Genomic DNA, 12,406 nt, shown 5'->3' with positions numbered 1-12,406 from the left:
GTGATGCGGAGTTGTCATAATAAACATCATTGACTTTTATCTAAGTTGTCGTGGTCACGCCTTCGGGCAGTTATTATTCATGTTACTTACATGTCCAGGGGTCTGATACAACCTCCCAGGTTCCGGTACATCTCAGCCCCTACAACTGAGGCTGCCTCCCGTCAGCTCAGGCCCTCAGTTGTGACAACATCTAGGGTAATATTATCTGAAATATTAACAGTGACATGCGCTAGCCCAGGGAGGCAGAGGGAGATTAGGGAGGTAAATGTGTGGCTTAGAGACTGATGTAGGAAGGTTTGTGTTCCTGGAATACTGGGCGGACTTCTCAGTCAGGCGCCATCTTTGTCGCAATTGATTGCAACTGAATGAGGAGGAGGCTGCAGTGCTGGGGGGCAGGATGGTTAGAAGGTTGGAGGAGCTTTTAAACTAAGAGCCTGGGGGGAGGGTTTAGCTAGAAGCTGCGGGTTAATTAGGGAGAGCAGTAAGGATGGGGGTAGTGAACAATTTGGGGGTGGAGAAGTAGGGAGCATAAGGTCAGATGGCAAGGGTATTTGCATGGGTATTGACACCGGAAATACTGACACAGGTATTGCCCAAGATATTCCCAATTTATCACCTAATGACGTATATGGCTCAGCAATACGGTATATAGAATGTAATGTGCATAGCATAAGGGAGGATACTAACATCAGGGGGGGGGGTTAGAAAGTCTTAATAGGTCAGATAGAGATAGTAGTGAGGAAGTCTGTATTAAGCATGATGGGGTGGAAAGGGAGGGAGTAGAATAACAGTCAGTAAAGGTAAGTCTAGAAAGGCTCTTGTAAATATAGATAAGATACCACTAAAACACGGGTAATGGAGAGGCTAAGCTAAGATGTATGCTTGTGAATGCAAGAAGCCTATCGGGTAAAATGGGGGAATTGGAATGGCTTGTATCAAAGTCTCAGTATGATATTATAGGTATTACGGAAACATGGTGGGACGACTCTCACGACTGGGTTGCGAATTTGGAGGGATATTCTCTTTTCAGGAGGGACAGGGCTACCAAAAGGGGAGGAGGGGTATGTCTCTTTCCTAAACCATCTCTAAAACCAAACTTAATAGAGGGTATTTTCGGGGAGGCTGGAGATAACGTGGAGTCGCTATGGGGTGAGATCACAAGTGGGGGCACAGAGGTAAAGAAACTAGTCATTGGCACGTGCTACAAGTAACCAGATATTAGTGTACATGACGAGGAACAACTCTTACATCAAACTGAAAAAGCTGCGGGAATGGGGGACATCCTAGTGTTAGGGGATTTTAACTATCCTGATATAAATTGGAGTAACGATTCTTGTGTAAAAACTAGGAGCAGCAGGTTCTTAAATACATTAAAGGATCTATACTTGACTCAATTAGTCGAGGACCCAACTAGAGGTAAAACTAGAAAAGATTATACCTGATGGCGCAAGCGATATAAATGATAAATGTTGTATAAAATTCTGCCACCTTGTGATCATAAGAAAAATGGTTCTATTTCGTCAGACCCCAGAAGCCTGTCTCTAATGGCTTCAATAAAGCAATTATGATTTAAATGGAAAAGAGGTCGCGCTATAGAACCAATTAATTGTTCCACACCATTCTTAATTGTAAATATTTATTTAAACATATAACCATGTAAAAACATCGATGTATATTTTATTTCTAAAATAATTAAGATCTGGTGTGGTCACAACACCCTCAACTGCATACCAATTATAATTTAATAATGCTCATTCGTAAAATTAAGTGTGCTGATTAGAATAATGTCCAGACCGGCAATATATTATGCCACAGATTCAGTCCGTAATAGGATCCTTTATATTAATTTACACCCAATGATAGAAGGACACCGGTGCGGTACCGCCTATGGAAGAAGTAACTGGATGTTACGAAACGCGTCTAGGACTCCTTGTTTAAGTGACTGCTGACTGCTGAATTGTCCAGACCGTCCCCCGGCATCTCCAGAGCACTTGGCACCTGCTACGAGCAAATCGTGGAAATTATATTCACACAGTGTCGGAGAGAACAGTGATCTTTGGAAGCCGGAGTAGCGAGGCGGCTGACTGCTGAAGTGGGTTGAGCAACAGTATTAGCCCCCTCGTGAGAACTGTCGGGCTGCCCGTACGGAAACCTTTCTTCACCCTGCTGCACGGACACAGAAGCTGTTTCACATATGCACCACACCGCTACAACGCACAGGTAACAGTTGTCCATTACACCGTGTAATTCCGGGGACGCTCGGGTCACACTTAAAGCTCCTCAAACTTGCAAACAGGTCCCGTATTACAAGCACAAGGGACAGAGTGAGCAAAGGTACCTGTGACTGTACTTATTTGTGGTGCACAGTTTCTGGATGAAAACACCGGTGTCCTTCTATCATTGGGTGTAAATTAATATAAAGGATCCTATTACGGACTGAATCTGTGGCATAATATATTGCCGGTCTGGACATTATTCTAATCAGCACACTTAATTTTACGAATGAGAATTATTAAATTATAATTGGTATGCAGTTGAGGGTGTTGTGACCACACCAGATCTTAATTATTTTAGAAATAAAATATACATCGATGTTTTTACATGGTTAGAGGTAAAACTATTCTGGACCTAGTTATTACCAATAATGTGGACATTATATAAAACACTAAAGTTGGGGAGACTTTGGGAAACAGTGACCACTATATGATCACATTCGACATCAGTATCAAGAAACAGCTATAAGGGAACAACTAAAACATTTAACCTTAGAAAAGCTAATTTCAATATGCTGAGACAGGCACTAAACGAGATTGATTGGGAAGTTTTGTTTCATGGTAAAGACACAACAGTAATGTGGGATGCTTTAAAAGGGTTGCTTGATAGAAATATTCACAAATTCATTCCCATGCTCATATTCACAAATTCATTCCCATGAGCAGTAAATGCAGGAGTACTAAAAACAAACCAATGTGGCTTAATAAGGAGGTCAAAGAAGCAATGGCTAAAAAGAAGCGTGCTTTCAAAACATTTAAATCTAATGGAGGGGAGGAGTCATTCCAGCATTACAAGGAATGCAATAAAAAATGCAAAAAAGTAATAATCGCAGCAAAAATTGTAAACAAAAAGCAAATCGCTAGAGAGAGTAATAGCAATCCTAAAAAGTTTTATAAATACATAAACAGTAAAAGGTTAAAGAAGGAGAACGTAGGCCCATTAAAAGATGAATTGGGAGCTTTAATAAACAATGATAAAATAAAAGCGGAAATACTGAACAATTTTTTTCCTCAGTATTCACCAGAGAGGATCAGTCGGAGAAAGTAGTGCATAAAGATAGTGAAGGTAATGACTCTTGGCTGGATACTTGTTGACCTCGACATCTTCGGACTATCAAACCGAATAAATTTGCACGGCAGGACGAAGATTCGGAGGATGATACTGAGGAAATGACGGTGGAGGAGGGGACTGCTCCCTCTAGCATCCAGAGGAGCAGCCCCTCTGGCACAGTTGGGACAAAAGATAGTGAGGTACCTAGTCAGATGGTGGTGGTAGGGGGACTCTATCATCAGGAAGGCAGATAGAGCAATCTGCTACCCGGACCATGATCGCCGTACAGTCTGTTGTCTCCCGGGTGCTCTAGTGCGGCACATCGCGGACCGGGTAGATAGATTGTTGGGAGGGGCTGGGAAAGACCCGGTGGTCTTTGTGCATGTTGGCACCAATGACAAAGTCAGCAGAAGGTGGGATGTCCTTAAAAAAAGACTATAGGGAATTAGGCAAGAAACTTAAGGCAACTTAAGGGTGGAGGGGTGTGCCTTTACGTAAAACCATTTTTAAAAACTGATATATGGGAGGATTTGCAGGAGGAGACTGTAGATACGGTCGAGATGCTATGGGGTAGAAATTGCATGTGGCTAAAAGGGAATAAAAAAGGTAGTATTAGGGGTATGCTACAGGCCGCCTGGTATTAATGTATCTAACGAGGAATTGTTACTGAAGCAAATTGAAAGAGCAGCAGGAGTAGGAGACATGGTAGTGATGGGAGATTTTAAATATCCAGAGAAAAACTGGAAAAACGATTCATGTGATACTGCTAGGGGTAATAGGTTCTTAAACACACTTAATGATAACTACTTAGTTCAACTAATTGAGGAACCCACCAGGTACAATGCAATCTTAGACCTGGTATTAACAAATGTCAAAGTCGAAAAATATTGTAATGCATATGCCCTGTACTAACCCCATGCACATGCCTGCTGCGCGTGCACTCAATCCGCCGTGCGTGCACATATCCGCAATTTGCGTAGGATCGCTCCTGCGATCATGCGCGTGATATGGGTATTTACGACGGAGTTTGTGAGCGCGTAGAGGTTTATTAGAACATTACATATTTAACCCAAATAGTGTACATTTTAGATATAACTCCCTTGCACCACATCAGCGAGTATCAATAGTTTAAACAGTTCCAGGACTAAGGGATTCGCCGTTGCATGATAGGAAGGGTCAGATAAAGGTTGGAAGGCGATGTCTAGTATCCTATAATAAGGGGTGTGGTCTTTTATAAGAGAAAAAAGACAAAGGCAGCTATATATCTTTTCCAGGGCACACTTATGAAAAAATTAATTAATAAGATGATGAAATATGAGAAAATGAATACTTAACTTTTATGAGATATACTTAAAAAGAGAGGGAGAAGGCAAATATAGATGAATAATTTTTCAAAGCATAATTGCTACAATTTCGAGCGATAGGATTTAGATGAGCGAATTTATCTTTATTCCCTTAGTGGTCTAGAGATTTCCTTAATTGATAATTTTTTTAATTGGGAATAGGGTAACTCCGTTGGGTTCAGCTGTAGCCTGTCAGACTAGCACAATTGAAAAGGAAAGTAGAAATTAAATACCTGGATCTGCACAGAAAATCGGAAGGACACAAATGACTGGAGAATAAAATACCTACGGTACCTAGTATTCCCTGGTGGTCTCGCAACCGGGTACTGACCAGGCCCTGCAGTGTATGGCTTCCAAGATCAGACGAGATTGGGCATACTCAGTGCGGTTTGACCGTAGGTGGCTAAATCTCCAATCTGTGCAGTCAATTCCAGTGTGCGGATACTCATACACATTATTTTGAGCATATCATAAATGTCTGAATTATTGTTGGTACAAGAACAGAGCATTAAGCAACATTTGTGCTGATTGTTATACTAATGAGAGCAAAAGAAATCAGGCAGTGATGTAAGTACAATAGCTGAGTATGATAATATAACAGGGATTGATCCCCAATAATGCATAAAATTCAGTTCAATGAGAAACACACAGATTATATATAATTGTCTAACAGGGATTAATCCCCAATTCTGGGTGTATATGATTTAGCACACAAAATTCCAATAAACATTAGTTCCCAAAAGCAGATATCCTGTGGTTTTATCATATTTTAGCAAAATCACAAATTGAAGATACTTCAACAATCCTAAAGATATATATATATATATATATATATATATATATATATATATAGTAAACAACAAAGCAGGCGGCACTCCAAGTCTGTTTGAGATTCAAGTGTATTTCACACACAAGTGATCCGACGTTTCGGGGTCCAAGCGCCCCTTGACAAACATGAAGGTGGTCCTGGGCCCTGTAGATAGGAGGTGGAACAAGCAAAGGAAAGTTGTGTCCCTTCTTAAGGGGCAATGGTGGACATTGTGAATGGTGAAAGGAAGGTTTTTGTGGGCAAAGAGTGAGTTATGCCATATATACCAGAAGCATGGGTCTTCAGCCTATGGCCCTCATTCCGAGTTGTTCGCTCGCTAGCTGCTTTTAGCAGCTTTGCACACGCTAAGCCGCCACCCTCTGGGAGTGTATTTTAGCTTAGCAGAATTGCGAACGCAAGATTAGCAGATTTGCGTATAGAAATTTCTTTGCAGTTTCTGAGTAGCTCGAGACTTACTCCTACACTGCGATCAGTTCAGTCAGTTTCGTTCCTGGTTTGACATCACAAACACACCCAGCGTTCACCCAGACACTCCCCCGTTTCTTCAGACACTCCCGCGTTTTTCCCAGAAAAGCAAGCGTTTTTTCGCACACACCCATAAAACGTCCAGTTTCCGCCCAGAAACACCCACTTCCTGTCAATCACACTCCGATCACCAGAACGAAGAAATTTCTTCATAAAGCCGTGAGTAAAATACCAAACTTATTAGCAAATTTACTTGGCGCAGATGCACTGCGAACATTGCGCATGCGCATTAGCGACTAATCGCTCCGTTGCAAAAAAAAAATTACGAGCGAACAACTCGGAATGAGGGCCCATATGATGTGCCACCATTAATGTGGACACTGTCTTGTCCTACCAAGCTTGATTTATGTGCTTTGTAATTTTTTTAAGCAGGATAAAGGCTGAGTTTTTTATTTCTGCAGTAGACTAGAATAAGCCCAGACATTCCCACTTCCATTATACCACCTGAATGTGACGGTCAGTGACCACCGTGCCATCACTAACCTGTATGCTTACACGAAACAGAATGATGGTAAACTTACACGGTTTCTTTACATCTTCTGGGGTCCACTCCGAGATTAGACATGATGGGGTATATGCAATTGTGGTCGAATTCCCGAAATTGGCGAATTTCGGGTCATTTTCGACCAAAAAAAAAAATTCCCCTATGCAATTCAGTGCTTAACGACCAAAAAACGGACTTAAAAATTCGACTTTTTGAAATTCGACTTTTTGCAAATTCGACTTTTCTGCAATGATACAAGTGCTGCAATTCGACCAAAGCATATTCAATTCAAGTTTGGAAATTCGACAGCAGTGCTTTTAGACAGCAAATTCGTCATTTTCAATCCGCCACACTTTGGAGGGTGAAAACAAATAAAAAAATTTTAAACATGTTTTTTTTGGTGTTTTTTTTTTGGGGAATAGCAGATCTATTTATATTAGAAGGGATTAGGTACTTTTTTTTTTTTTGGGGAGGCACAAATATTATTTATATATTTTTTAAAATATTATTTATTTTTTTTATTTTTTATTGCTGGAACGGTAAAATCAGAAAAAAAAATGGCGTGGGGTCCCCCCTCCAAAGCATAACCAGCCTCGGGCTCATTGAGCTGGTCCTGGTTCTAAAAATGCGGGGGAAAAATTGACAGGGGATCCCCCGTATTTTTAAAACCAGCACCGGGCTCTGCGCCTGATGCTGGTGCCAAAAATACGGGGGACAAAACGAGTAGGGGTCCCCCGTATTTTTAACACCAGCATCGGGCTCCACTAGCTGGACAGATAATGCCACAGCCGGGGGTCACTTTTATGCCGTGCCCTGCGGCCGTGGCATCAAATATCCAACTAGTCACCCCTGGCCGGGGTACCCTGGGGGAGTGGGGACCCCTTCAATCAAGGGGTCCCCCCCCCCAGCCACCCAAGGGCCAGGGGTGAAGCCCGAGGCTGTCCCCCCCCATCCAATGGGCTGCGGATGGGGGGGCTGATAGCCTTTGTTGTAAAAAAAAGATATTGTTTTTTCCATTAGTACTACAAGTCCCAGCAAGCCTCCCCCGCAAGCTGGTACTTGGAGAACCACAAGTACCAGCATGCGGGAGAAAAACGGGCCCGCTGGTACCTGTAGTACTACTGGAAAAAAAATATCCAAATAAAAACAGGACACACACACCGTCGACAGTAAAACTTTATTTCACACTACCGACACACACATACTTACCTATGTTCACACGCCGACATCGGTCCTCTTCTCCATGTAGAATCCCGGGGTACCTGAAAATAAAAGATCAATATACTCACCTTAACCAGGCTCCAGAGATAAATCCACGTACTTGGCAAAATAATAAAACGCATTTACCCGCTCCATAACGGACTGAAAGGTGTCCCATGCTGACACATGGGACACCTTTCCACGATTAAGATCTGTCAGTGACAGCTATCACTGACAGGTCTCTAAGCCAATCAGGAAGCGCAATTGCGCTCACCCGATTGGCTGCTCGCTGTGACAGCGCATCGCACAGCTCCCTCCATTATATTCAATGGTGGGAACTTAGCGGCTAGCGGTGAGGTCACCCGCCGGTCAGCGGCTGACCGGCGGGTGACCCCACAGCTAGCCGCTAAGTTCCCACCATTGAAAGTAATGGAGAGGCTTTGCGAGGCGCTGTCAGAGTACAGACGGCGTCCAGCCAATCAGCTGAGCGCCACGGAAGTAGCGCTTCCTGATTGGCTGAAGGGACATCAGTGACAGGAGTCACGTGATGTCCCGGCATTCGGGGGAAGGGGTCTGATGTGAAAACATTGGACCCCTTTCTAGTCCGGTTTGGCTCGGGTTTTTGCGTTTTCTTATTTTAAACAAGTACGTGGATTTATCTCTCTGGACGCTGGAAGGTGAGTATAATTTTTTGACAGGTACCCTCGGATCGTCGGAGATCGTTGCAGTCGACGTGTCAACACAGGTAAGTATGTGTGTGTCGGTGTATGAAATAAAGTTTTACTATCAAGGTGTGTGTGTCCTGTTTTTATTTGGGTATTTTTTTCCCAGTAGTACTACAGGTACCAGCGGGCCCGTTTTTCTCCCGCATGCTGGTACTTGTGGTTCTCCAAGTACCAGCTTGCGGGGGAGGCTTGCTGGGACTTGTAGTACTAATGGAAAAAACAATATCTTTTTTTTTTACACAAAGGCTATCAGCCCCCCCATCCGCAGCCCATTGGATGGGGGGGGACAGCCTCGGGCTTCACCCCTGGCCCTTGGGTGGCTGGGGGGGGGACCCCTTGATTGAAGGGGTCCCCACTCCCCCAGGGTACCCCGGCCAGGGGTGACTAGTTGGATATTTGATGCCACGGCCGCAGGGCACTGTATAAAAGTGACCCCCGGCTGTGGCATCATCTGTCCAGCTAGTGGAGCCCGATGCTGGTGTTAAAAATACGGGGGACCCCTACTCGTTTTGTCCCCCGTATTTTTGGCACCAGCATCAGGCGCAGAGCCCGGTGCTGGTTTTAAAAATACGGGGGATCCCCTGTCAATTTTTTCCCTGTATTTTTAGAACCAGGACCAGCTCAATGAGCCCGAGGCTGGTTATGCTTTGGAGGGGGGACCCCACGCCATTTTTTTTTCTGATTTTACCGTTCCTAGCTATTGGGCAGGAAGGCGAATTCAGTACGCCCACTGCTCGCCGATTGGCCGGAATCCGCCTGCGGGAGGGGCGAATCAGTTTCACATTGAATATAGTGAAACCAGGGTCCCGGCGACAGGGCTGCGGCTGGCGATAGCGGGCGAATCATACAGAGGCGGATCTAATGCCGCGATTCGCCCGCTATTGCATATACCCCTATGGCGTAATTACTCAGACGGGAATATAAAACAGAATAAAAAATAAAAGCTTTAATGCAATAATTAGATGCAGACAAAAGCTTTTATTATGAAATCATACAGGGGAGTATCCGCACCATATAGATGTAACATACAACAAACCACCGCAGATGGAACCCGGGTGACTCTAATGCACATGGTAATGTACAGGGTATATATGGACAGGATCTTGTATCAGAAAACACTCGACACTCCTGATCAAGATGAGTGTCTGCAACAAGTTAGGCAAACTAGAAGTGAAAACACGTTCCAATGGCCGCCATATTGTCGTGCAGCAATACAGATTGTGCAAACTGGTATTACACATTCACATTTACACAAAGCACAAGATACAAAATAAACAGCAGAAAAAAGACCTAAGCATTTGGGATGTATTATTTAGGAACTAAATATACAGACGGGTCCTCCGTTATCTTGGCTGGCTGAGGCGTTAGTCGCGATCAGGCATACGCAGCGTACCTGGGCGCAAGGAGGCGCGCCTAGTCGTAGGAAGGCACACAGAGCGTTTGGCGTTACCTTTGAGTGTAATACCTAAGATCATCCACCAGATGTCGCTTTTTTAAATCACCAATGCGCAAGCGTGTGGTCTCCATTAACATACAATACTGAACTACAGCGTAAGAACTACTTTACTGGTGCGTCTCATTACGCTACAGTATGTCATACAGTCTATAACAGTATATACAGTACAGGTGCAAATAGTACAGCATATACAGATGCAAACTAACGTGTTACAGGTACAGTATGGTCTATTGATGTTTGGGATATGTGAGCGTCCAAATCCCGTAGTATTAAGTATAATGGAGAGAAATAAAAGCTCATCCCTAAGTTCCTGGATGCCAAATCACTGTCCTTAGTATCTCTGTACAGTTTTTTCTATTAGAGTACTAATTAGAACGAACAGCTTATAATGTACAACACAGATTCTCTAACGCCGACGATCTACAGTACTGTTGCTCGAACAGTTAGTTGCGTCAGAATACACTAATTTATATTTACTGGTATGTCTATAGGTGGTCATTACCGCTGTGTATTTTAGATAGCGAATGAGTCACTCCTGCAGATTTACCCCGATTTGTGTGAAACCTGTGTGCACCCTTCCTTTGAATGTTTTACAATGGATTACACAGAAAAAAAATAATAATAAAGTTGATGTCACGGGAACACAAAAATAACCTGACATTTTGGGAATCGAACCCGGGACTCTCAGCGTGGCAGATGAGAGCCTTCATCGCTAGCCCACAACACTGCATGGAAGATTCTCAAGTTCATGTGTAAAAGTACTGCAAAGAGCGATTCCTTCCCATTGGTGTTTGTTTATGCCATTAGGGGACTCGGATGCTCATTTTGTGCACTTTACATACTGTAAAGTCAATTTGCTACATTATTCCTTTCACACATTAGGTGCGTCTGCATACACAAGTGTTCACACATTAGTTGCGTCTGCTTACACAAGTGTTTTAACATGTTAGTTTGCATCTGAATAAACTATTTTTTCTTTTTTACTCTGTCCGTCTGACCATTGGTCACCATCTGTGTGTACACTATGCAGTACAGGACTGTATATTAACATTACAGTTGTCACTGACCATTTGCCAGAGCTTGTACAGAAGATCAATCTGCTGCTATTCAAACTAAAGTACTGGATTAGTGAAGCATTAGCCACCCAGTGGTGGAGATGTGTATTGCATGCTGAATATCCAGTCATGCCTCATCGCGCCTGTCCATGATTAAACTCAGGAACCTAAGCTATTGCCTAGGTGTGACTAAACCTCCGTCTAGGTGCAGAAACAGTCAAGATAACGGAGGACCCATCTGTAAATACATTAATGAAAAACGTAACAGTCATCAGTCTGCTTGTGAAGGTCTCTAGTGTGGAGGCCTCTTGGACTATGCAAGGCAGTGAGTTCCATGGTCAGGGCTGCAAAACTAAAAGTTTGACCCTTAAATAAATTACAGGAGATTATTGGTACTGCTGGTAACAGTCCTTCATCTGTAGAAGCAAGCAAGCAGGGCAGTAAGGAGGCAGAAGCTGCTTCTAGTACCTTGGACCATGTAATGTGGGCTGGGAAGGTCAGTTAGCCAATTATAAAATAGATTTGTCATCTTACAGGCAGCCAGTGAAGGGAGTAGAGAATGGGTGTTATGTGGCAGGAACGGGCTGGTTAGGTAACAGCTTGGCTGCTGCATTCTGTACTAGCTGCAAGCTCTGTAATTCTTTTGCTGGGTGACCCAGGTAGATGGCATTGCAGTAGTCTACGAACATCTGAGGGAATCAAGTGCTTGATTCTGGCTATGGTCCACAGATGGAAGAATGAGTATTTGTATGTGGCAGATACCTGATGTCTGTGTCAGCCACATACCAGGACAACACAAAGATTCAGCACATGTTCAAACCAAACACCAAAGCATAAATCCAGATGGTTGGTAAAGCTGTAGTCTTGTCCTTTGCTGGTGAGCTTCTATTATGTTTCACAAAGACTGAATCACAGCCAACTGGCATCATCCACCCCTGGAGCTCAGCTAGACAACCATTTAGGATTGGTATTAGGTTCTCAGTACATGGAGCAAAAAGCAGGTCATCTGCATAGCAGTGGTAGACCAGGCCATGAGGTCTGATTATATCACCCAGTGGTAGCATGTACAGTCAGGTCCATAAATATTGGGACATTAACACAATGCTCATATTTTGTGCTCTATACACCACCACAATGGATTTGAAATGAAACAAACAAGATGTGCTTTAACTGCAGACTTTCCGCTTTAATTTGAGGGTATTTACATCCAAATCAGGTGAACGGTGTAGGAATTACAACGGTTTCTATATGTGCCTCCCACTTTTTAAGGGACCAAAAGTAATGGGACAATCGACTCAAAAGCTATTTCAAGGACAGGAGTGGGCTATTCCCTCATTATTTCATCATCAATTAAGCAGGTAAAAGGTCAGGAGTAGATTCCAGCTGTGACATTTGCATTTCTAATCTAATCCAAAGAGCTGCCACTATCAGTGAAGCAAGCCATCATTAGGCTAAACAATCAAAA

At 43.3% G+C, this 12,406-nt stretch overlaps 1 pseudogene; it reads right to left on the bottom strand.

Annotated features, from left to right (window-relative positions):
• Positions 1 to 4,949: 4,949 nt before the first annotated feature.
• LOC135043812 (5S ribosomal RNA) lies at positions 4,950 to 5,068 on the bottom strand (annotated as a pseudogene).
• Between the last annotated feature and the right edge of the window lie 7,338 nt (positions 5,069 to 12,406).

The sequence above is a fragment of the Pseudophryne corroboree genome, unplaced genomic scaffold (assembly GCF_028390025.1).
Source record: "Pseudophryne corroboree isolate aPseCor3 unplaced genomic scaffold, aPseCor3.hap2 scaffold_882, whole genome shotgun sequence".
NCBI lineage: Eukaryota > Metazoa > Chordata > Amphibia > Anura > Myobatrachidae > Pseudophryne > Pseudophryne corroboree.
Note: the sequence above shows the minus strand (reverse complement) of the source record. Positions and strands in the feature narration are given on the sequence as shown.